The following is a 26,852-nucleotide window of genomic DNA, read 5'->3' as shown; positions in this document are numbered from 1 at the left end:
TTCACAGCGTATTTTGGGAAGAGTTAGCGTGTCATGGATATCGGGCCCTGGGTAATATGCAATGTTTCTTGGTAGTCACGGTGTTATATGTCTTTCCTTTGCACTTAGCCTTTTTTGGCTTACCAAGTCCAATTAAAAATCTTTCATGTTACCAGAACTGAAAACATGTCAAGCTTACACTCTTTGAATTCTACATGCTAAACTTTATTGAGAAAAACCCGGCCATAATCCAACCTGTAAACCATCTCCTCCACACGTTTTGGGAGTACCAAGATGGCGAGCAGAAACAGCAAACGAAGCCTTTAAGTCCCTTTGAATATTCGGTCTGGCCGGAGCAGGTCCTGTGGAACCCCCGTAAGCAGGGGGTACAGGTGATCGAAGCGAAGTCACAGGGAAAAGGGCGCTTCCCACGGCGAGTGAAGTGACCAGGCTTCGTCAGGCTACCCAGGAGGAGAGCCCCTTGCGGGACACCATGGGAAGGTATTTGGTCTTCGTCCAGTTGTTATATTATAGTTGTACTCGCCTTACACGTGTGAGGTCCGTGTTTCGAACATGGCTGTTCGACTTTTTTTTTTCCATAAAGAGATCCCAACGGGAAAAAAAAGCACTTGATGACTCCCCGTCGGGGAATCGAACCCCGGTCTTCCGCGTGACAGGCGGAGATACTGTCCACTATACTAACGAGGAAGTGTTTGCTTCGCTTTGTTTTAGCCATCACAATGATGTCAAAGAAGGAGTGAGTAAGTACAACCTTAGACATTCGAATAATATCGCGGTTTGACCTGCAGATGTAACTTATTTCGGAGGTCATCTGCACGTTGGTAGACACTTCGATGACGCAATTCGATGCTCAACGGCCAGGATGAATATTCCATGACATCAAGCAGAACGGCTTTGTACTTTTTCCAAGAACTATGCTAAGTCATGTTGACGTTACACCTCAGAGTCCATAGCTTCTGATGATGTGAGCTGCTCTACTAATATTTGATTGGTTTTGAGGAACTGAGAAGTTTGGCCATTCAGTGTTTCCGTTGTCATAAATCTCATGTTTTTGACTGCTCGTGTTTCGGCTTGCCACTCATGACACGACACGCAGCTCCTGTGTAACTCAGAGACAAGCGTTCCCGTGGTGAACACGGAACGAGCAGTAATCAAGAACGCCTGCAGCCTCCTCACAAGGACCTGACAGCCCCCGCGAGGCTCCAGACGGCATCCCGTCACTTTAAATATCTCTGCCCAAAGGATCATGGGTAATGACACTCATTTCCCCTCTCGCTCTGCTGTGGATGCCCGATCGTGCTTCAGTAAATCTTGTTGAATTTGGACAGAATGTTGAGTCCTTGACACGGAACTTAAGTGGACTAAAACATCCTTCGTGCAGTTTTTGTGTCCGGTTGCAGTCGTCTCGTTTACGTTTCTCGTCTGAGTTTAGCTGAGCTTGCTTACAAAGAGACGCGTTTTTGATTAATACTTTTCTGAAGAGGAAAGGTAAAGTGTTTTTCTTCCAGTCACCGATGTGTTTAGTGGGCACCACAATGTCTGATATTGACCCAAATATAGTTGGGGGGAAAAAACACGCACGTACGGACTAGAGACCACATTATCTAACACAAACTAACGAGCAGCCATGTTTGTCAGAGGGATGGATAGGTTTCTGATTACCCATTATGCCTTGCGACGGATGCCACACTGTGTGTCTTAGAGTTCACGGAACATAGGTGAAAGGAAGTTTTTTTTCTATCGTTAATTTTTCCATTTGGTGTAAAAGTTATGACATCGTTCAAAGCAAATGCCACCGTAGTGGACAAAAACATGTGGATGCTTTAAGCAGAGCCAGATACTAGGAGAAATTGAAGGACATCGGCAAAGAGCCATGTGAATTTCAAGCAAGCGAGTGGAGTGTGGAAGGTGAAGTGTATTATCGATGTGTATCTCTTTTATTATTGATGTGTATCTCTTTATTGATGCATATCTTTTGCTCACATTGCTCACACATGCCAAATCATCAGTTAACCTTACTGGAGAGACCGCATGGGAAAGTGCCAGTTATTACCAGGTTGGTCATTATGATGAGGATAGTTTGTGGTGCTCTTATTTTATGATGTGGTTCTCTTTGTTATGCTCTTTATTTGTGATGCTCTTTATTTTCCTTTTATGCGTTTGTGATGCGGACCCTTCTGATAGTATAAGAATGCTGTAAGTCCTCTGTATCTTTGCACTTCTGATCTGCTACAGCCATTGTCTGTCACTCATTTGTGCCCAGAATATTCTGTAAGTAAAAGCTTCGAAGAAACTGTTCATCTCCAGCCTGTATTTGGATAACCAACATTCTCACTATCCGAAACTAAACGAACACGCGGGGAGGAAAAAAGCGTTCTCCAACAATGGCTACCCTGACATTACATGTCTGTCATCGTTAATTATCTCGTGAATTCTGTGAGCGTATATACCCTTGATGGACTAATGGCTTACAAGTCTCAACAAGCCTACAATGACTTTGTAAGTGGATGGGTTCAAGATGGACGGCGACGGGTGATCGGTAGTCAGTGTGTAATGGTGTCTTGAGTAAGACATTCTTAGAGGTTTACCGACCCACTAATCATTAAAATTAAAAAAAACATCATCATAAAAAAGGCCTCATGCATGAACACAAAAACTGTCAACAATCATTACCAAAATTTATGGAGACATCTCGACTTTTGTCATTTTCAACCTCTGGAAATATTACAACAGTCAGCCAGATATTTCAGATTATATGGATCAAATAAGATCAGCTGAAGTTTCAGGACAGGAAGTGATACAACGCGTTCGATCCTCGTCGTGGGTCATCCGACATTATGACAGCCAGCCAAAGTATTTCTGTCACAAATGACATCGACAGAAAGGTCTTTGTGATCTATATAGTCCATACATACATGCACACACACACACAAGCACAATATATTTGTGGTGCAGTCGATTAAAAACTGAACTGAGTGATGTTGAAATCAATCTGCTATAATGACTGCTTTGCTTTTTTGAATGACTGAAGATGTTAGTCTTCTTTCCTCTATGAGGCATTTCAATGGTCTTTTTTTTTTTTTAATATGTTCTCCAACAGATTTCTCTTATCACTATTTTCACTCAAAACTATCCCCGTGACCCCTATAAAAAGTTAATCATACAACTTTCAATATGGAAAGAATTACACCAAGGAAAACATGAAAGTTAAATCACAAAAAGTAATTGGTTCCTGCTCGATTGGACAGGCTGACATATCCAAAATATAACTTGGACAAAATCTGGCTGAAAAGCAAATATTTCATCAGTATCGGATTCTAAAATTACAACTGCATCCAAAGGTGACAAACACATTCCACAAGCTTCAGTAATGGTGCATTTCAATTCAAAAAGTGAAACTCATCGAGATGCACCATTTCTTTTGATACATGTATAATTTTGATGATTATATCTTACAGCAAATGACAACTCCAAATACACCACTTCTAGAAATAAAAATGTAACAACCTATTATGAAACAAAATACAAATATTTTTAAATTTAGAATTTAGCCAGTAATTTCCCCTCTGAAAAGTATATTTCCAAGTGTTTCATAAATATGTGTGAGACCTGAAATCAGTTTTCTACTAACATATTCTTTTTTTTTTTTTTTTAGCCGTGTCTGATTATTACAACTTTGGAAAGAGTTACGCGCACAGAATATTTTCAAACAATATTTTACTATGGTGGCGCTCGACTCAACATGTCCAATATGACCAGCACCCCATGTACAACAGCTCCTTGATGACGAAAAAAGTAAAAAAAAAAAGAAAAAAGAAACTCAGTCAAAGACCATCTGTTCACGGGAAACCTGTGTAAGCGTCTCCTCATTACTATCGTGGACAGTATCTCCACCTATCACGTGGAAGACTGTCAGTTTTAGTCCCCGACGGGGAGTTAAATAATATTTTTAGCGGGGCTCTTCTTTGCGGAAAACAAGCCAAGCAGTTTTGTTTCCAAACAAGGACCTCACGCATATCAAGGGAATATCATACCTCCAGTTCTACACAACTGTCAGCAGGACCAGCAAACCGATTCATTCGCCGGAATTACGCTCGTAACTACAATGGCCTGAAAGGGCTAAACATAATAAATCGTGAAACATTTTAACATTCCAAAAAACTCAAAACAAACAAGAACATTTTTGAAATTTCAAAAACAAATGGACAAAATACAAATATGGAAGTAATTAATTGCCATCAGAGTATGAATTCAAATTTCTAACAATTTTTCAAAATTGAAATCCAACGCACAAATATCTCTGAAAAATACAGCGAAACACAAAGAGCTCTTATTTCTGTAACAATGTGAAGATAAATTCAATGCAAGTTCACATTTTCACAACTTAAATGCTTTAAACATTTTACCAGGATAAGAGCTTCTCAAGGTACCCATTCAAGGTATATCCATCCATTTTCTTAGCCGCTGATCCTCACCAGGGTTTCAGAATTGTTGCTGGAGCCAATTCAAGCAATCTTCAAGGAGGACTCAGGGTACACCCTCAACTGCTTGCTAGCCAATCGCAGGGCACATGGAGAGAGACAAGAGTCAAGAACAATTTAGATTCTCCAATGAATGCACGTTGTTGGGATGTGGGAGGAAACAGGAGTGCCCTGAGAAAACCCACACAGTCACAGGGACAACATGCAAACTCGACACAGCCGGGGCCAGGATTTGAACCCCGGTCCTCAGAACTGTGAGGCCAACGCTCTACAGGTATTCCACCATGCTGGCATAATTTGATTCATATAAAATATTGGGCTAATTGTAGTAATATTTCAGAGGTTGAAGTTGCCAAGAGTCAGGATGTCTGCATAAATTGTGGTCATTGTTGACAGTTTTTTGGGTTCATGTGTGAGGCCTGCAACGATGTGGCACTCACCCGCCTTGTTTTTAGGATTTTAATGATGACACCCAAATAAATGGATTTTTTCTCATATTAAATTATATAATAACATAATTTCTGGGTCCTAGCTGTTCATGTGGTGCAATGATACATGACAGCAATGTATGATATAATGCCAACTTGAACAAACCCCTCTTTGGAAACTCAAGAAAGCTGTATTCTTTTTTTAATTTCCAGAAAAGTTCTTGAAAAAAAAAAAGTTTTTCAAATACGGACCATGAAGACCATACTTTGAACACTGTGTATTTCGTTCAATGTTTTAGTGATGTCATCATCAAATAAGCAAATGATTGATTGAGTAGTTGTGATCTTTAATAAATGACACTTGTTAAAACCGTGCGTTTGACTCAATTTGCTTGGACAGTATATCAAATCAATTTTCCCCATTAAAAACAAATGAATGCCTTTGAACCATTTGGAAGCTTCCGTGAACAAAATGCTCTCAACTTCAAACAAATGTGGCCCAATCAAAATAGCCAAAGTGAAAAACAACTGCACAGCTGCGCCAATGTGGCAAAGAGGATCACGAGCAGATAGCCTCTGAGCTCCACTATCAGATCGTGATGAAGTGATGTCGCACTCTCATCAATGATGAAGAGATGAAAAGTCCAAACTTGATGTGACACGTCACATTGACAACAAGCAATGGAAATTATCTTTGAGGGAAATCTTTTACCTCTTAAACCAAATGGCACAGGAGAAGACACACTGGAGAGAAATCTTTTCCCTACTCAGTTCGTGATCAGATTCTCTCCTCCAAATTGTCCTGATCAACACTACAGGGGGCGTGTGGCTCACATGGACAAAAGGACACAAACACTGAAACACACACAAGCACACAACAGTTTCTGAGTTTTCATGTCAAAATATTTACCCAGGTCTGTGCTAACTCTATGATTCAAATATTGATGTTTCTAGAAGTCATATGGGCGGCACAGTGGATCAGCTGGAAAGCCTCATAGTTCTGAGGTCCCGGGTTCAATCCCGGACTCGCCTGTTTGGAGTTAGCATGTTTTCCCCATGCAATCCGGTTTCTTCCCAAAACAACATGCAACATTAATTGGACACTCTAAATTGCCCCTAGGTGTGATTGTGAGTGCGACTCTTGAGGTTTGTTGGTCCTGTTGTACAGCTCAAGGGATGCAACAGTATGATTCTTATGACCTCTCTGATGTTCCAAATGTCAGCCATATGGACACAAAACAGCAGTGAGGGAAGGGAGACAGAGTTGTCCAAAATGAGCACTGATTGGCTGCCCAATAACAGCTGGGATGGGCTCCAGCACTCCTGTCACCCTTGTGTACATAAGCAGCTTGGAAAATGGATGGAAAAGATGGTTGTGACCATAAATCATTGCAGAGTCTACAATATAAAAAAATGTCAATCACTAAAAATTGTAAACAAAGACAAAAGAGAGTCACCACCAACACATCCAGGAGGAACAAGTCATCAGGTCTTCATGAGGACACTTGGAAATAGAAGACTCATCTTAATTTTCATGAGCATGCATGCATGTATACAAAATTTGTTGTCTGCATTTTACTCATCACAGTGAACACACACACTTGTTAGTGGAACGCACCGGAGCAGGGGACAACTGAAACAACCGGGCAGCAGTTCAGGGTATCTGTGTCTTGCTCATAGACACAACAGCAGTGAGTTTGGGTGGGATCTTGAACCTACTGTAGGTCCCCATGGTGGCAGTCCAGCTAAATCCTTTTGGCCATTAACTTGTGTCAAAAAGTGAAAAGTTGAAATCACCAATAATATTGTCAAGCATTTAGTGTTAGGATAAAAAAAAAAATCAGTGATGAAAAGCCTTGGCAAACATCTACCCACATGCCGAGTTTCATGTTGTCTTTCTCTTTTTCTTGGTCCTCTTGCACTCGACTGGCGGCAAAACTCACATCTCAAGTCCCATCCGGTAGCCCTCAACTGCCACCGTCAGGTAGGGAAAGAAGTAGAATAATTATGTGTAACATTTCTCCTTCCACAAAAACTATATGAAAACCCCAAAATTATTTTTCTCCCCCATCTTTTTCCAATTTCATGGATTTTTGAAAAAGCTCAAGTGAGCCACTTGGGTGGCACTAAAAAAAAGCTCAAGAAATGTGGGTTGCCTCCTCGTGGTCTTCTGGAATGATTCTAAAATGAGTCTCAAGGTTCAAGGTCTGTGGCTCATTGGTCTAGGGGTTTGATTCTCGCATAGGGTGCGAGAGGTTCCGGGTTCCCGGACGATCCCTTGTAAAAGCTCTGCCTTGAGAATTTCCACTTGTCACTTGGTATACTATGTGTCAAAATGGTTAATACTTTGGCTACTTGTTTTTGTGCAGTGACTTTCAATGGTTTTCTGTGACAGAGAAAAAAAAAACAATAAATAAAGATATAAAAATAAATAATAAAAATAAAAAAAAAACACTCACCCAGAGCCCCCCACACTGCATAACATTGTACGTAAGGGGTACTTTAATGTTATTCTTGTAATCATTGAAGAAAGGGCAAAAGAAAGATATTGATCCATGTAGAAAAAAGAAAACATTTATTTTTGTTCATCATTTTCACTTTGAAGGTGCCAAAAAGTTGCATGCGACATGAAAGCAAAGGTGTCATCTTGTGGTCCATTGGTCGGGGGCATGATTCTTGCTGAGGTTGCAAGAGGTCCCAGGTTCAAAGACCTCGGTATCTAAAACAATTAATATGAAATATGATGACATGAAATTGAAAAATACAGATTTCTGTTATAGGATGGTGTGTAGGTGGATGGGTGGTTCACCTGGTAAAGCGTTGGACTCACAGTTCTGAGGACACGGGTTTGATCCTGGCCACATCTGTGTAGAGTTTGCATGTTCTCCCCGTGCCTGCGTGGGTTTTCTCTGGGCACTCCGGTGACTGAGGTGACTCAAACTGACTGATGGGTCCCATTGGTCAGTTGTTTTGTTTTCTTCGAGTCGGACGTGGCTCAAGCAAACAAGAGGAGGCAGGATATAAAGCTTGAATGTTTTGGACAATGACAGTTCTTCCAGCCAACTGTGCTTGTTTGAGTTCAAGATTGGGAAATGCTGTTCTCAGCATTTGTCTTGGACATTTTCTGTCAGTGACATTAGATTGTTTTAGTTTGTTGTCTATGATCAGCTCAATAACATTTGATCCAATGATTGGTCGGCCAAGCTTGTCACCTTCCATTCCGAGACTATGGACTTTCACTGACGTGGTGGGAGCGTCCCCTGAAGCTAAACTAAAGGTTCCTTCTATCCACCCCACGTACGACATGTTCTCTTCATTGGCTGCAACTGTGACTAAAGGGCCCACTCTGTCCAAAATTTCTGAAATATCTCTGAGTTTTGTGTCTGCCAGGTATATTTATTTCCAAACCTCATCAATAATTGTCACTTATGAGCCAGAGTCCCACCAAGCTTGAACATCTTGACCTTGAATTAGACAATAGATCTGTCACTTCTTACCAACCAGCTGAGATACTCGGGGTGGTGGTATTTCTGCCGTAGAGGATCATGGGTAATACAACCACTCTCCCTTCTGCCAACGTTGGTGGAGGGACGATCACACTTCAGTCAATCTTGCTGAATTTGGACTGAATGAAACCTCAACGTGGGATGCCACTGATATGTTAATGAAGTCCAAAATTATACATTCTTGTATTTTGTGGACCAGCAATTATTGTATCTTCTTGTTCATGTATTTTGTCATTGCCTCCCCTGGGCAAATGTTGACACTTTAAAAGTCCTATATAGATACTTCAATAAAGCTGGAATCATGAATGATGTCTGCGGGAGGAGGAGGGGAAAGCCCAGCAAGATAGATGCAGTCGTGTGTCTAAAGTGTAATTCTTTCCATGTTGAAAGTTTTATGATTAACTTTTTTTTATAGTGGGGGGTAGTTTTGAGTAAAAATAGTGATAGAAAAATCTGTTAGAGCACTTATTTAAAAAAAAAAAAAAGAGCAGTGAAATGTCTCATGGAGGAAAGAAGACAAACATGTCTTTAGTAATTCAAAAAGGTAAAACAGGAATTCTAGCTGATTGATTTCCACATACCTCAGTTCAATTTTTAATTGACTGCACCACAAATATACTGTTTTGTGTGTGTGTGTGTGTGTGCGTGTGTGTGTGTGTGTATGTACTATATAGAATACAAAAACTTTTCTGTCAATTTCATTTTGTGACAGAAATACTTTGGCTGGCTGTCATAACGTCGCATGACCCACGACGGGGATTGACCTCGTTGTGTCACTTAATGTCCCGAAACTGCAGCTGATCTTATTTGATCCATAGAAACTGAAATATCCGGCTGATTGTTGTATAATTTTCAGAGACTGAAGTTGCCAAGAGCCGAGATGTCTGCATAAGTTTTGTTGATGATTGTTGACAGTTTTTGGGTTCATGCATGAGGCCTGAGAGGATGTGGCACTTGCCCGCCAAGTTTTTATGATTTTAATGATTACACCCAAATAAATAGATTTGTTCACATACTAAATAAGTGATTTACATATTTTTTGGGTGCTAGCTGTTATTCATGTGGTGCAATGATAGATGACAGCAATGTATGATATACTGTCATGCCAATTTGAACAAAGCCGTGTTTGGAAACTCAACCAAGTTGTTTTCTTTTTAAATTTCCAGATAGGTTCTTGAGCCAAAATACAAAAACAACAACAAAAAAAGTATAAACAATGAAAACCCATACTTTGAATACTGTATGGATTTTGTCCAATGTTGTAGTGATGTCAACATCAAATGAGCAAATGATTGATGAGAATATGGGGTGGTAGACTGCCAAATGTATTTGTGATCTTGAAAAAATGACGCTTGTTAAAGCAGTGAGTATGACTCTATTTGCTTGTCCAGTATATCAAAGCCATTTTCCCCATTAAAAAGAAATGAATGTCTTTCAGTTAATGGGAAGCTTCCGTGAACAAAATGCCCTCAACTTCACACAAATGTGGCCCAAGTGAAAAAAATCTGCAAATCTGGGGCACTGTGGAGGGTCACCAGCAGACGGCCTCTGAGCTCCACTATGAGTGACGACATGATGTCGTACTCTCCCCACTGATGAAGAGATGATAAAAAGTCTGAAGGGGATTTGACATGTCACACTGACAACAAACCATGGAAAATTCCTGTTTGGGAAAGCTTTAAGTACTTCCGTCCATCCATTTTGTTAGCCGCTTATCCTCACGAGGGTCACAGGGAGTGGTGGAGTATATCCCAGCTGTCAATGGGCAGGAGGCTGGATTGGTTGCCAGCCAATCGCAGGACACATCGAGACAAACAGCCACACTCATAATCACACCTAGGAGTCTCCAATTAATGTTGCATGTTTTTGGGATGTGGGAGGAAACCAGAGTGCGCGGAGAAAAACCCACATAGGGATGGGAAGAACATGCAAACTCCACACGGGCGGGGCCGGGATTGAACCGGGGTCCTCAAAACTGTGAGGCCAACACTTTACCAGCTGACCCACTGTGCCACCACATGAACTCAGACAGTTACAAAAAATATTTTTAGTTAATAATGTTGTTTTGTGCAATATTGGCTCAGATGGTGATGCAAGGCACACAAACATAAATTTACACGTAAAGAATTCTCAATATACTTTAAAATAAATGTTTTGCATTTTTGTAGTGGGTAGATCTTTGTGACTTGGGCATTCTATTTCATCATTGGTCATTTTAAAAAAAGAAAACACTTCACCCCCCTGGTCGATCGCGAGAGTCTGGCTGCTTGAAAAGTAGATCTTGGGGTAGAAAAGTCTGGGCACCCCCGGTTTAGGTTAGATTTTTCTTTCTAGGGGAGGTGCATCTGGAGTTGTCATTTGCTGTAAGCTATAATCATCAAAATTATACATGTTTAAAAAAAAAAAATCAGGAAATAATTCAATGTGGAGTGCATTTCTTTGAGTTTCCCTTTTTGAATTGAAATAAAACCTTTGACATCATTGAAATTTATTGAGATGGACCATTATCGAAGCTTGTAGAATGTTTGTTAACATTCGAAAATGGCATCATCCCTCGTTTATATCCTGAAGAGGAGAAGACTTCAGTGAACTGACTAATGATGTACTTGTATTTGTACTAGAACTAGTACGATGAGTCATTAGTTTCCCAGAGGAACCACATACTCGGCAGTGAGCATATTAATGAGAGCGACTGCTAAATCGTTACTGAATACTGGTGAGAGGTCATCATGATATTCTTGTGGAACTTGAGAGATGTGGGGGGGGGGATTGTTTACATCTGTTAGATTGATTACATCAAGTTATATTGATGACATCTGTTTCCAAGACAGTGAGTTCAAAGGTACAAGCTTGGTGATGTGTAACCAACTACAGTATGTACAAAATGAGAACATATGAATGATTTCTTTAACAGAAGTCCCGGGGTTGAAATTCACGACAAGCTCTCTTTGGAAATGTCAACAGCCAGGAATCCTTTGTCATTGTCACAGAGTGGCCAGCATGACAAGTGAGTGGTTTTTCAGAAATTGATGAAATTGGAAAAAAATAGGGGAGGAAAAAACATTTTTGGTTTTAATATGGTTTCTGTGGAAGGAGAAATATTACACAAAAATATTCTACTTCGTTCCCTGCCTGATGGTGACGGTTGAGGGCTGCAGGATGGGACTTGAGATGTGAGGTGGTGGTGGTGAGGAGAAGCGCTTTGGTTTGACAGTCCTCTCGAGTGGGTGGCTATCGCTTAATATATTTCTGCTGTAGAGGATCATGAGTAATACATCTCCTGTCCCTTCTTCCGATGTTGGCGGAGGGACGGTCGGGCTTCACTAACTCTTGCAGAATTTGGACCGAATGTTGTGAACCCTCAACGTGGGACACCGCTGATATATTACTGACTTACAAAAATATACATTCTTGTATTTTGTGGACCAGTTCTTATTGTATCTTCTTCTTCATGTGATTTATCTTTGCCTCCCATGGGCAAATGCTTATACTTTAAAAGGCCTATACAGACACTTATTCAATAAATCTGGAATCATGAATGATGTGCGGGAAAGTGGGGGACTGGTGAGAGGTCACGATATTCTTGTGGAACTTAAGAGACCTCGACTGGAGGGGGGGCTACAGGTGGAGCGTCTTTGGAGCAGCAGAAAGGAGGCAATGGGAATGACTGTGAGGACTCCATCCAGTGATAGTTAAATCAGTACCATCTATTGGGGTTCCTGTAGTTTGAAGCCAGAGAATACCAAGAACCTCAGTGCGACTGTCGCCATGTGACTTGCGATTGCCTGGCAACTTGTTCGGGGTGTACCCCGCCTCCTGCCCATTGCCAGCTGGGATAGGCTCCAGCCCTCCCCGCGACCCTCGTGAGGTAAGGGGCAAAGAAATTGGATGGATGGTTAAACATCTGGTTGTGTTTTGCGGTGTTTATGTATCGGTTCTCTGAAAGAGTTTCAACCAGGTAAATGTAAGATCAAATTGTCCTGACTCACGCCACTTCTCCTCATATTGTTGTGATAGCACATATTACCTTCCCTTATGATGCAAAGTTTTTGGCAGATTTCTTTTTGTTGTTATTTTATCACTGGTCATGTCTGATTATCTTTGACTTTTTAGGCCCTTTGAATGAGTTACAACCAGGAAATGGTCCCGAAGACTCAATGCTGAAATAGCTTAGTTGGGAGAGTGTGAGACTGAATATTAAAAGGTCCCTGGTTTCCGAATGTGCCACACAGCGCTACACTTTTCAAGCACTAATTACACCACTGGTCATGTCCTTGTGTCCTCGTATATTGGTAGAAGGGTGGTGAGGATGGAGCTGCCAGGCAAAAGAGCGAGAGAAAGACCAAAGAAAAGGTTGATGGATGTTGTGAAGGATGTCAAATAGGTTGCCATGCCACGTAAAGCAATGGAGCAAATTGATAGTAATTGACCCCTCCGTACAGGGCACTTAACCACGCCTCCTGAAGTAACGTCACGCCACGTGCGCTAACGTCAGACAAACAATTAGCAAAAATGGTGGCGCAGCAAGAGAAGAATAGAGTGAAACTGTCCGATTTACCGGCTGATTTCTCACTCGCATTCTTAGCTAACAGTGAAATATCGTTGAAAAGCAGACAGCAGGGCTTCAAGTATTTCAGCGGGCGGTATTACAATGGTATTTACATGTATATCGGCGGAGAAACAATTGATATTAGCGCAAGATCTTTCCGGAGTCAGAGGAAGACCGAGAAGCCACATAATATAATATATTATAACCCAAAGACGAATTCGTCATTGACAGTTTCCCATTTTCGTGTTACCTATCACACTTGTGTGCAGAATCTGTATGTGTATCTGTATAGCCGCTTGTGAACCGCCATATGAAGGAAAAAAAGAAGGCGAGGCTTGATTTACGAGTTGTTTCTCTTGTTTTCTTTGTGTAACGTCACGCGCTCCCCTCAATAATTATTCTTGAATTAGTGCCGAACCTACGTAAGTCTTGACCGAGTACGACAATCACAACTTTAGTGTCCTCAAACATCCTTCCTTCAGTCTTGGTGTCTCGATGCACGTCGAAGGCTTTTAGGACTGCTAGTCCGGTTTAGCTTAGCTCATTAGCCGCGAACAAAGGGACACGTTTGTGCAGTCAGATCATCGCAAAATATCGCTCAACACAGATCAAGTGTGTCAATCATTCACACGTAGCTATGTTATGCAAGCGAAGAACTGCTAATTCATTTATATGATACGTGTATTGAAAATCAAATATAGGGCATACCTTCGTGCAAACAAACAAAGTCCAGTTTAGCTTAGCTCCCTAGCCGCCGAACAGAGACACGTTTGTGCAGTCAGATCATCGCAAAATATCGCTCAACACAGATCACGAGTGTCAATCATTCACACTTAGCTATGTTATGCAAGCGAAGAACGGCTAATTCATTTATATGAGACATGTATTGAAAATCAAATATAGGGCTTACCTTCGTGCAAACATATCTGTTCCGGTTGATGGATTCAGTTGATCATGCGGTCTTCCACAAAGTTTGATCCATCGAAGTCAATTGACCCCTCCGTACAGGGCACTTAACCAGGCCTCCTGAAGTGACGTCACCCCACGTGCTCTGACGTAAGACAAACAGTAAAAATGGCAAGTACAATACAATACATTCCGAACTGAGACAGACTCCATGCTTCTGATTTCATTCAAATCAACGATATATTATAGATTCTAAATACAATACATTCTTAACTGAGACGCCATGCTTCTGATTTCATTCAATCATCCACATGTAGCAATGTTATGCTAGCGGAGAACGTCTCATTCATTTATACGAGACGTGTATTAAAAATCAAATTTAGGGCATATCTTCGTCTGGTTAAGCTTCGGCCGCGAGCCAGCAAGAAATCAATACGTTTGTGCAGTCCGATAATCGCTAAATATCGCTCAACAAAGAATAAGTGTGTCAATCGTTCACACGTAGCAGTGTTATGCTAGCGGAGAACGTCTCATTCATTTATACGAGACGTGGATTAAAAATCAAATTTAGGGCATATCTTCGTGCAAACACAGTCTGGTTAAGCTTCGGTCGCGAGCCAGCAAGAAATCAATACGTTTGTGCAGTCCGATCATCGCTAAATATCGCTCAACAAAGAATAAGTGTGTCAATCGTTCACACGTAGCAGTGTTATGCTAGCGGAGAACGTCTCATTCATTTATATGAGACGTGGATTAAAAATCAAATTTAGGGCATATCTTCGTGCAAACACAGTCTGGTTAAGCTTCGGCCGCCAGCCAGCAAGAAATCAATACGTTTGTGCAGTCCGATCATTGCTAAATATCGCTCAACAAAGAATAAGTGTGGCAATCGTTCACACGCAGCAGTGTTATGCTACCGAAGAACTTCAAATTCATTTATACGAGACATGTATTGAAAATCAAATATAGGGCATACCTTCGTGCAAACATGTGTTCCGGTTGATATTAGATGGATTTAGTTGATGATGCGGTCTTCCACAAAGTTTGATCCATCGAAGGCATTTTTCGTACTGGGTCTTCGGTTTTGGAAAGGGTACGAATCGAACTCCACCAACTAGCCTTTCAGGATACCTGTCGTCACTATTACAAAATCCGTCACTACACCTCTTAACCATATTTTTTGTTAAATAACCCAAATACGCGATAAAACGCTAACTAAACCTATACTGGACCATTCAATGTTGTCAGAGAAAATGGCGGGAGCAAAAACGGGCTTTGGTTTATGCAGATCTCTGGCCTCTGATTGGTCAGTGACGCGGATTGCGCAATATCCACGGAGGGGTCAATTGGCTTGTGTGGCTAAGGTTCATGTGTTGAGCTGAGCCCAAGACCCAACTCTCAATTTGAACACTAGATGTCGCCAAACCAAATTATACTTTGAGCGGATCGCCAGCACAGCAAAAGTCTCTCAAATAAACATAGCCTTCCCACTTATCATTTTACCACTTTACATATATATATACCAAAGTCAGTAACCTTAAAAACCCAATTGATTTTACATCTTTGTATTCACACCTTTGTTTTTAAAACAAACACATCAACAGGATAAATTTCAGCAGCTGTTCACACCCTGCGGTTTTCAAAGGCGACGCAAAGCTGTATGCAAGCGACAAACAGGATGTTTCAACATCGGCGAGTTGCTGAACAGGAAGCGTGCGACACCCTTGAATTACCAGACAGGATGTTTGCAAGCACTGATCTCACTTTTTTTAATGCAGTTTTAACTTGCTGTTTTGATAGTCTTTGTATCTCGCTTATATTGAGGAAGATGTCACGACCCATCGGTAGGGAGGGAGGACCCACATGCAGGCCTCCGGAGACGCAAAGGTAGTTCGGGAAAAGTGTTTATTCGGCCCACAGTCGGGGATCAGGCAGACAGTCAAGTGCAGCAGCGGTAGTCAGGACGTTGGGCGGAGAGAGCAGGTCCGCAGGCAGGAAGGGGTCGGTACACGGGAGATCAATCAGAGATAGCAGGAGTGCCAAAGGTGTCAGGCTTACGGGGTCGGTCGGAGAACAGGCAGAGGTCGGTACACAAGGGTTTACGATCAGAGATATGGGAGTGCAGGACCGGGGCATGAGTTGCGACGATCTGGCCAAGACCAGTCGTCCCCTGGGTCCTATAAATACAGGGAATCATCAACGAGGATGAGGCGCAGGTGTGCGCCTCCTAATCAGCGCTGGTGTGCTGGGACCCGCCCAACCAGGGCTGGACTGGCAGGAACATGACGGAAGATAATGCTTTGATGCTTGATAATGCTTAGTGTAAAGAATCTAACCTGTGTATGACTTGTCTCTCTCAGACAAGGCAACACATGATTTGCTACCAACGAGAACAAGCCTGTTGAATAGATGAGAGAATTGTATTCACAAGAATGTTGATACATTTATTGGTATTGGTTCAAAACTAGAGTGAAGCGAAAAAGAGAGATAGTGACTATATCTACGAGATACAATTATTGCTTATTAATGTTAAGGGAAGTAATGATTGCATTTTCGGGCGCCATGCCCTACTTTGAGTGAGCTGAGAAGGGCATGACAAGACAACCCAGGGATGGCGAAAGGTATTTGACAGAAGAACAAAAGGTACTTCCCACTGGGCGTAAGCAAGCCAAAATCTTCCAGAATGTTCTACCAAAAAGCTATAAAAGCTTTAGACACGGAAATACGAAGCTCTCTGTTTGTTTCACACAGGCAGGGAGACAAAAGGTCCTCTCTAGGGAGTAATATCAGAAGAACAAGCTCACGGGAAGAAGTCTTTGAGCAATTTAGGATGTTTATTTTTTACTTCTTCTTTGATTGGGCACGAGTCTAACAACTACTATAATAAGGTAATTACGGGGCGATACCATTGATATTACATGGTCACCCTGGAGGACAAGTTGTCTTTACAATTAATCCTTCGTCTCAAGATTCCTTATTACTGAATGAGGCTTCGAGCTCCATAGGACTTGATCACCCCGAAAAGATTCACTCCAAAATGTATACTTTCCTGATAACCTAATGCTTTTGAATACTTTTAACCGGACTTCATTTTTATTGCTTTTTATTACCTTCATCATTTACTCAATCCTACTTACCATCAGTGCCATGATATTAAATCATTATTTTCTTTTATTGATTTATGTTCAATTAACATCAATTTTGCCTCAACATTGTAATTGTACCCCGCATCTGGCAGGAGTAACTGTCACGTAATGAATGTTATCTGAACAATTTTTATCATTTTTTTAAATACTTAAATTTCCATTTTCATCCATCGTTTTCATTCTTATAATGAGTCGTCTCATCTTTTACCATACTACCTCATTAATGATTGATCATCGATGACATTAATAACACCTAGTTGTAAATTCCATTCTAAGAAGTAACTCATTGAGAAACTACACTTGATAAACAAATCCGTACGATCCTAACAAGGATTGTTGAATCCATGAGATCAATGACAAGATGCCCCCGCTGTCACGACCCATCGGAACGGAGGTAGGACCCAAATGCAGATGCAAGGTAGTTCGGAGAAAAACGTTTATTATTAAATGGTCGGGGATCGGGCAGGCCGTCAGGTGCAGCAGCGGTAGTTGGGACGTCGGGCGAAGAGAGCAGGTGAGCAGGCAGACAGGAGTCGGTACACGGGAGATCGATCAAGGAAGGCAGAAGTGTCAAGGGAGTCAGGCTTACGGGGTCGGTCGGAGATCAGGCCGGTATACACGGGTTGTCGATCAGGGATACGTGAGTACTCGAACGGGGGATGAAGCTCAACAATCTGGCGGGCACCAGTCGTCATCGGGGTCCTATATATACACGGGATAATCAGCCCGCATGAGGCGCAGGTGTGTGCCTCCCAATTAGCGCAAGCACCCGCACAGCCCGGGCTGGAGCGGCAGGATCATGACATGACATGAAAAGGGCTCTTTTACATTTTTCTAGTCTGAAGGAACTTGTACATTTCCTTTGATTACATTTTAACATCATTGTGTATCTCTGACCAAACCTAGATACTAAACTGCATGAACACAAGTCATAAATAAATGCATAAAACTATTATACAAAGGTTACAACCTCCTGGTAATCTCCAGGGCCAGGTCATTTACCAATTAAGGTGCACAGGCGAGTGAGTAACGTCTTTTTCTTTAAATCAGAGCATGACTATCAATTAAAAACAAATTTGTACAATTAAACATGCTTATTTTGTATCTTACAGGGAAAAAAAAACTTGACAATGATTGAGTTGGACTTGAGTCGAGATCAGAAAGCAACACACGTAAACAACAAGATGTAGACTGCGTTGTTGCTTTGTCCCCGAAGTACAAAGGTGTCACGAGCATGCGGCAAGGGATAGGACCCAAATGCAGGCCTACGAGGCTGGGACATGATTTTCGGGGATAATTTCGGTATGGCAGAGGTCATCCGCAGGAGAGGCTATCAACCAGCGCTGTTATTTCCATAGTGTAGTGGTTATCATGTTCGCCTCACATGCGAATGGTCCCCGGGAGGAAACAGGCATCGTTTTGTTGCTTGCTTGTAAGGGAGCTGTTGGAGGAAGAAAGAAAAGAAGGAGGGAACACAACAAAATGAGGAAGGAAGGGAACAGGAACTGACAAAGACAGGAAAAACAGCGAAGGAAGGAAGCAAATAATGAATTGAGGAAGAAAAACAAGGATAAAATGATGGAAAAAAGAAAGGAAAGAACAAAGAAAACAAGGATTGGAGGAACCAATGAATGAAGAAAGGACGAGGCAAACGAGATAACCACTACATTGGTAACCACCATGTTGTTTGACTGCAAAAAAAAAAAAAACATGAAACTATTTCAGAAAAAAATCCTTTCATTCTCATTCAGGGGAAAAAAAGTTTTCAGGTCTGACTTTCCTTGGAAATTTAAGTTCAAGCGAAAAACAGAAATCAAAACAACACTCTAGAGAAATTAGTGTTGAGACAAAAACAACAAAATATTAGTGGCAGAAAGCCGCCTGGACGCTCAATTTGCTTTTCCTTTCCTTTCTCTCGGTTTCCTGGTCCTCTTGCACTTGAGAGAGTCTGGCTGCAGGCCTCACCTCACAGACACCTCCCCCATCCCCCACCTCACGTCTCAAGTCTCATCCTGAAGACCCCCAACTGCCATCGTCAGGCAGGGAACAAAGTAGGATCATTTGAAAATTGTGTCCATTTCTGTTTCAGCATTTAAGGGACTGAGTTGAATATTTTCTAGATATTCTTTCATTTCCGGTTTCATCATTAAAGCCAGTCATGTACAGGACTGCACGCTTCATTTACACTCTCCTTTCATTCCCGGTTGACAAACTCTTACAAAAACATCCATACATAACAGTGCACACTAACTTAAAAATTTAGTTACTGACAGTCACTGAAAAGAATAAGGCTTTTTCAACCAGCTGACAACAGGATGAGAGTTGAGTAGCGCTGCAACGTCCGAAGGCTGCTCCTCAACCGCCGGCAAAGGAATCAGCATGCAGTGATGGGTCACTCCCGATTGCCAGCAGACAACACCAGGCGACTCTCAAACAGACAGAACAGCAGCTGTGATAATCCATCCCCACACATCAGTCAGCAAAGCACTGGGCCCAGAAGAGATGTGTGCTGCAGCAACCGACCAGTCGACGGGTCACGGCACCAGTTTGTCTTGGGTCTAACTCTGCGTTGTGTGTTTTTACGGATGATGAATGAGAAGACACACACGTTGGCTGGTCTCAACCTGGTTTAATCTCCTCTATGTTATAAAAGAGAGATTCACAGTTGTTCACAGATTTCTCTTCACAATTACCCTCAAAACTCTTACACTCAGGAATCTCACAAACAAGAGGAAATATATCACAATAACAAATAACATATGATTTACATTGCAACAGATGAAAAGAATATAAAAAACTTGCATAAACTCACATACCTGTATTATAAAGGAGACACATTCATGGATGTTCATAGATTTCTCTTCACAATTACTCTCAAACTCTGCAACGTCAAGAACACGGTCACCACGCGGCTTCTGCTAACACTCATTCAAACCGCACAGATCACATGGTCGCCCAACGACGCACACGGACCTCGACAACGTCTCCACTTCTCCAGCTCACGAGTTTATGTTTGAAATTAATGAAACGCATGCAACACCGTGCCTCTGCACTACACCCGCTTTACAAACGTTTTCAACAAATTGATATTCACATTCTACAACAAAACAATGAGGAGAACAAAAATGTGTACCTTCCACCAGGAATCTCACAAACGAGACAAAATATTTCTATTTCACAATAAGTGTGGCTTCAAAATAAAGCATGCAGTCCACTTCCTGTGTTCCTCAGATCTTCCACCAACAATTCAACGGCTTTTTCCTCCCTACAATGAACATTTTTAAACACACAATTTCTTACACCATCAATGATGTTGAAAAGAATGAAAAAGAATAAATGACAGAGAAAGTGCTGCCTTTCGAAATAAAAGTGCGCTTCCACATCCTGTCCCGATGATAGCACAATAACATCACACCATTACATGAAGTCAATAGTAGGGTATATAAGTCTCTGACATGCCCGACCAGCGAATCAGTGTCAAAAAAGTTTGCACTGTATTTGTCATTGAAGTCAGCAGTGGGCAATTTTCTCCCATCTTTGAGGGGAGGCTTTTTTTGCTCATGAGATCAAAACCCTCAATTCATGCAGTCTCTGAATAAAACAGCAGGAAGGGGCCATCCAGAGTTGAACTGGAAGCCTCTTGATCTGCAGTCAAATGCTCTGCCACTGAGCTACACTCCCATGTCTTCCTGCTACCTCTTAGTTCTGTAGACAATATTCATCATTCGTTCCAGTTGTGAAATGTATATGATTGAGAACTGTTAGGATCAAAGGATTTGTGCCTAACCGCTGCAAAAGATCATTTTAGTTTAATCCCTGATTGTGAGTAATGTTTTACTTCTGACACTCACGTCTCCTGTTGATCTGCTTTAGGACCCTTCCTCTGTTCTTGGTCCCTGGACAAAGCTATTGAAAAGTCACCTCTGTGGTGCATGTCAGACCCTCAAGTTTCTAAGTTCACGATGGGGTCGTTTCCGTTACAGACGAACATTGGTGAAAGTCAAAATGATGTCAGTTGTGACCATAGTAAACACACTCAAAGTGGTGAAGACTGAAAAATGGTAACGTTTCTCAGCTATTTTCAGCAGTTCCTTCATGAATACAAACATCAACGGTGAAATTTTGCACGTCGACAAACTTGGAACAAGTGGACATTTGGATTTTCACCCAATAAATTGAAGTTTACACCTCAGTGACAAATGAAACATTCCTGACAAAAGCAGAAGACAGTCAATTGCACGAGGAGTCAGCTCCAAACCCATGGTATGTCTTGTCCAGTGGAATGGTATGTGAATTTAAAGCAGAACCTTTGATATCCACCAGAATGCCAAAGAAATGACCCTGATGTGATTTGAACACAAAACCTTCTGTTTCGGAGTCAGATACACTACCGTTGCACCACAGAGCCTATGAAATGGGATTTCTGTAAAGGTGCAAGCTCAAAACGAGGGAATATCGTTGGCAACCAATACAAGTCACTGACATGCCCGACTGGTGAATTACTGTCAAAAAAGATTGCACAGTATTTGTCTTTCAAGTCAGGAGTGGGCAATTTTCTCACATTTTGAGGGGAGATTTTTTTTGCCCATGAGATGATCAAAACCCCGAATTCATCCAGTCTATGAACAAAACTTTGGACTTTCTGCAGCTCTCTGCTTTTTGGAGACTTGGCTTTGTGGATGAGTGTCTGTCTGTGAACCGTGTCGCTGAGCTAACATGGAAAACAATAGATGGTGGAATATGCTTTTATGTCAACGAGAAATGGTGAATAGACGTTACACAGCTCAGCACACACTGCAGCCTGCTTTTCGAGTTGCTGGTTTTGAACTGTAAGCCATTTTATTCGCCACGTGAGTTCACATCTTTCATCTTAGTCGGTGTTTACTTTCCACCTCAAGCTAGCATGAACGCAGCACTGCAAAAACCCGTCGAGGAGATAAACGAGATTGAGAAAAAAAAACACCCAGATTGGCTGATCATTATCCGAGGAGATTTTAACACAGCTCAACTTAACCACAAACTCCCTATATATAAGAAGCACGCTAAATGTCAAACGTGGGCAAATAACACCCGCGATCATTCTTATACATCCATCAAAAAACGCATATCGTGCAATCCCTCGCGCACCCATTGCCTCCTTTGATCATTGCTTGCTGTACTTAATACCTACATACGAGCAAGCACTTAAATGTGCGCAGCCTTTAATAAAATCAGTTCAAAAGTGGACTCACGAGGCCAAATTAAAACTTTGACTGTACAGACTGGCGTGTCTTTGAAAATTCAGCGTGCAGCCTAGATGAATACACGCATATTGTTACCGCGTATGTCAGTTTTTGTGAGGAGGTGTAGAGATTGCATTTCGTAGTGGGGACAGAGCCCTCTACAATCGCACTAGAAATCAGATGACATTGCAAAGAGAGACTTTGCAGTTCAACTGGAAAAACATCTCGGCGCTAATGACTCCAAATCAGTTTGGCACGGTCTAAAATTGCTCACTGACGACAAGCGACGTTCACCCCCGGTAGAAAAACTGAAGCGGGCTCGCCGACGACCTAAATAGCTTTTACTGCAGATTCGAAATTGACACTTCCACACTACACACTCACCAAGCTGCATCATCGTCCACTCCACCTTCCTTTTCCATCATTTAGCATCCATAAAAGGAATGTTAGACAGATCTTCAAACAACAAAAGATCAATAAAGCACCGGACCCAGACCTTGTGTCCCCATCCTGCCTCAAAGTCTGCGCAGGCCAACTTGCTTCTGTCTTCGCAAAAATCTTCAACAGGTCTCTAGAACTGTGTGAATTACCAGCCTGCTTCCATCACTCCACCATTATACCGGTCCCCAAAAAAGAACCAGTCTCAGGTCTTTATGCCTTGACTGAGCAATGGGAACATTTCTCAGCTATTTTCAGCAATTGCTTCACGAAAACAAACATCAATGGTGAAATTTTGAATGATGACAAAGTTGGAACATGAAGTTGACATGTGGATATTCATTCATCCATCCATCCATAATAATTCCAGGTTGGGTCTCGGGAGAAGTAGCTTCAGCAGGGATATCCAGACCTCCCTTTCCCCAGCCATTTCTTCCAGCTCTTCCGGAGGGATCTCACGCCATTCCCAAGTCAGCTGAGAAATGTCGTCTCTCCAGCGTGTCCTGCGTCGTCCATGGGTTTTCTTTCCTGTGGGACATGCTCAGAACACCTCACCAGGGAGGCGTCCAGGAAGCATCTAAATCAGATGCCCCAGCCATTTCATCTGGCTCCTCTCAATGCGGAGGAGTAGCGGCTGAACACGAAGCTCCTCCCAGATGACCGAGCTTCTCACCCTATCTCTAAGGGAGATCCCGGACCCCCTGCAGAGAAAACTCATTTCAGCCGCTTGTATCCGGGATCTTGTTCTTTCGGTCACGACCCACAGCTCATGCCCGTAGGTGAGGGTAGGAACGTAAATCGACTGGTAAATTGAGAGCTTCACCTTTTGACTTAGCTCCCTCTTTACCACAATGGACTGATACAAACTCCACATCACTGCGATGGTGCACCTATCCGTCTGTTAATCTCCCGCTCCATTCTTCCCTCACTCGTTAACAAGACCCCAAGGTAATTGAACTCCTCCACTTGGGGAAGGATCTCATCCCCAACCTGGAGAGGGCACTCCACCCTTTTCCAACTGAGGACCATGGTCTCGGATTCGGAGGTGCTGATTCTCATCCCAGCCGCTTCACACTCTGCTGCAAATCGCTCCAGTGAGAGCTGAAGATCACCGCTTGATGAAACCAACAGAACCACATCATCTGCAAAGAGTAGAGATGTGATGCTGAGGCCACCAAACCGGACACCCTCTATGCCTCGGCTGCGCCTAGAAATTCTGTCCATAAAAATTATGAACAAAATCGGTTACAAAGGGTAGCCTTGGCGGAGTCCAACTCTCACCAGAAAGGAGTCCGACATATTGCCAGCAATGCAGACCAAACTCTGACAGCGGTCGTACAGGGACCAAATAGCTCGTATCTGGGGATTCGGTTCCCCATACTCCCGAAGAACCCCCCACAAGACGAATGCCTTCTCCAAGTCCACAAAACACATGTAGACTGGTTGGGCGAACTCCCATGCACCCTCGAGGATCCAGTCCACTGTTCCACAGCCAGGATGAAAACCATACTCCTCCTGAATCATAGACTTGACTTCGTGACAGACCCTCCTCTCCAGTACCCCTGAGTAGACCTTACCAGGGAGGCTGAGGAGTGGGATCCCTCTATAGTTGGAACACACCCTGCGGTCACGCTCCTTGAAAAAGGGGACCACCACCCCAGTCTGCCAATCCAATGTCAACGCGAGCCTTTATGATCTCCGGACGAATCTCATCCACATCCGGATCCCTGCAACCAAGGGGCTTTTTAACCACCTCAGTGACCTCAACCCCAGAGATAGAAGAGCCCGTCTCAGAGGACCCAGCCTCAGCTTCTTCGTGGAAAGGCATGTTGGTGGAATTGACCCCTTTGTACAGGGCACTTAACCACGCCTCCTGAAGTTACGTCACCCCACGTGTGCTAACCTCAGACAAACAATTACCAAAAATGGCGGCGCAGGAAGAAAAGACTAGAGCGAAACTGTCCGATTTACCGGCTGATTTCTCACTCGCATTCTTAGCTAACAGTGAAATATCGTTGAAAAGCAGACAGCAGGGCTTCAAGTATTTCAGTGAGCGGTATTTCAATGGTATTTACATGCATATCGACGGAGAATCCATTGATATTAGCGCAAGATCTTTCCAGAGTCAGAGGAAGACCGAGAAGCCACATAATATAATATATTATAACCCAAAGACGAATTCGTCATTGACAGTTTCCTATTTTCTTGTTACATATCACACTTGTGTGCAGAATCTGTATATGTATCTGTATAGCCGTTTGTGAACCACCGTATGAAGGAAAAGAAGGCCAGGCTTGATTTACGAGTTGTTTCTCTCGTTTTCTTTGTGTAACGTCACGCGCTCCCCTCAATAATTATTCTTGAATTAGTGCCGAACCTACATAAGTCCCGACCAAGTACGACAATCACTACTTTAGTGTCCTCAAACATCCTTCCTTCAGTCTTGGTGTCTCGGTGCACGTCGAAGGCTTTTAGGACTGCTAGTCCGGTTTAGCATCTCTCACCGCCAACAAAGAGACACGTTTGTGCAGTCAGATCATCGCAAAGTATCGCGCAACACAGATCAAGTGTGTCAATCATTCACACGTAACTATGTTATGCAAGCGAAGAACTGCTAATTCATTTATATGAGACATGTATTGAAAATCAAATATAGGGTATACCTTCATGCAAACATAGTATGGTTTACCGTAGCTCTGTAGCCGCTGAACAGAGACACATTTGTGCAGTCAGATCATCGCAAAGTATCGCTCAACACAGATCAAGTGTGTCAATCATTCACACATAGCTATGTTATGCAAGCGAAGAACTGCTAATTAATTTATATGAGACATGGATTGAAAATCAAATATAGGGCATACCTTCGTCCAAACAAACTAAGTCCGGTTTAGCTTAGCTCGGGAGCGCCGAACAGAGACGTTTGTGCAGTCAGATCATCGCAAAATATCGCTCAACACAGATCAAGTGTGTCAATCATTCACACGTAGCTATGTTATGCAAGCGAAGAACTGCTTATTCATTTATATGAGACATGTATTGAAAATCAAATATAGGGCTTACCTTCGTGCAAACATATCTGTTCCGGTTGATGGATTCAGTTGATCGTGCGGTCTTCCACAAAGTTTGATCCATCAAAGACATTTTTCGTACTGGGTCTTCGGTTTTGGAAAGGGTACGAATTGAACTCCACCAACTAGCCTTTCAGGATACCTGTCGTCACTATTACAAAGTCCGTGACAACACCTCTTATCCTTATCTATTCTTAAAGAACCCAAATACGCGATAAAACGCTCACAAAAGCTATACTGGACCATGCAACATTGTCTGAGGGAACGGCGAGTGCAAAACAGGGGCGTGGTTTATGCAGATCTCTGGCCTCTGATTGGTCAGCGACGCGGATGACACAATTTCTACGGAGGGGTCAATTGAGGAGGTCTTTGAAGTATTCTCCCCACCGACTCACAACATCCCGAGTTGAGGTCAGCAGCACCCTGTCCCCACTATACACAGTGTTGATGTTGGAATGCTTCCCCCTTCTGAGACACCGGACGGTGGACCAGAATTTCCTCGAAGCCGTACTGGAGTCTTTCTCTATGGCCTCAGTGAACTCCTCCCACACCCGGGTTTTTGCCTCGGCAACCACCGAAGCTGCATTCCGCTTGGCCAGCCGATACCTATCAGCTGCCTCAGGAGTCCTTCTTCAGCTTGACAGCATCCCTCACTGTTGGTGTCCACCAACGTGTTTGTGGGTTGCCACCACGCAGGAACATTATGGCCACAGCTCCGGTTGGCCCCTCAGCAATGGTGGTGCGGAACATCGTCCACTCGGATTCAATGTGTCCCGCCTCCTCTGGGACAAGAGCAAAGTTGTTTCGGAGGTGGGAGTTAAAAATTTTTCTGACAGGGGAATCTGCCAGCCGTTCCCAGCAGATCCTCACAATAAGTTTGGGCCTGCCACGTCTTACTTACATCTTCCCCCACCATCGGAGCCAACTGACCACCAGGTGGTCTTGATTGTAAAAAATGGTGAATGGTGATTGTAAAAAAAAAAAAAAAAGGCATTTGTGGCTGTACATTTATAAGCTTACATCAGAACAACAATGATGACAAGACTGCTTGAAAGGAAACACAAAACATTTTTTCACCAACACCACTTGACTGAAAATGTATAAAATT

At 42.6% G+C, this 26,852-nt stretch overlaps 1 protein-coding gene and 1 non-coding gene across 4 annotated transcripts in view; one reads left to right on the top strand and one right to left on the bottom strand.

Annotated features, from left to right (window-relative positions):
• Window positions 1–343: 343 nt before the first annotated feature.
• LOC133493838 (uncharacterized) overlaps window positions 344–26,852 on the top strand; it is a 53,309-nt gene continuing 26,800 nt past the window's right edge. For 2 of the 3 annotated variants that reach the window (XR_009793186.1, XR_009793181.1), the window contains exon 1: window positions 489–1,908. The gene's annotated coding sequence lies outside the window, so the exon portion shown is untranslated. The other variant, XR_009793185.1, reaches the window with a different exon arrangement.
• trnad-guc (transfer RNA aspartic acid (anticodon GUC)) lies at window positions 616–687 on the bottom strand. The gene has a single exon. It is a non-coding gene; the product is annotated as a tRNA-Asp (tRNA).

This window comes from Syngnathoides biaculeatus, chromosome 20 (assembly GCF_019802595.1).
Source record: "Syngnathoides biaculeatus isolate LvHL_M chromosome 20, ASM1980259v1, whole genome shotgun sequence".
In the NCBI taxonomy this organism is placed as follows: domain Eukaryota; kingdom Metazoa; phylum Chordata; class Actinopteri; order Syngnathiformes; family Syngnathidae; genus Syngnathoides; species Syngnathoides biaculeatus.
The sequence above is the reverse complement of the archived record's forward strand: the minus strand, read 5'-3'. Positions and strand labels throughout refer to the sequence as shown.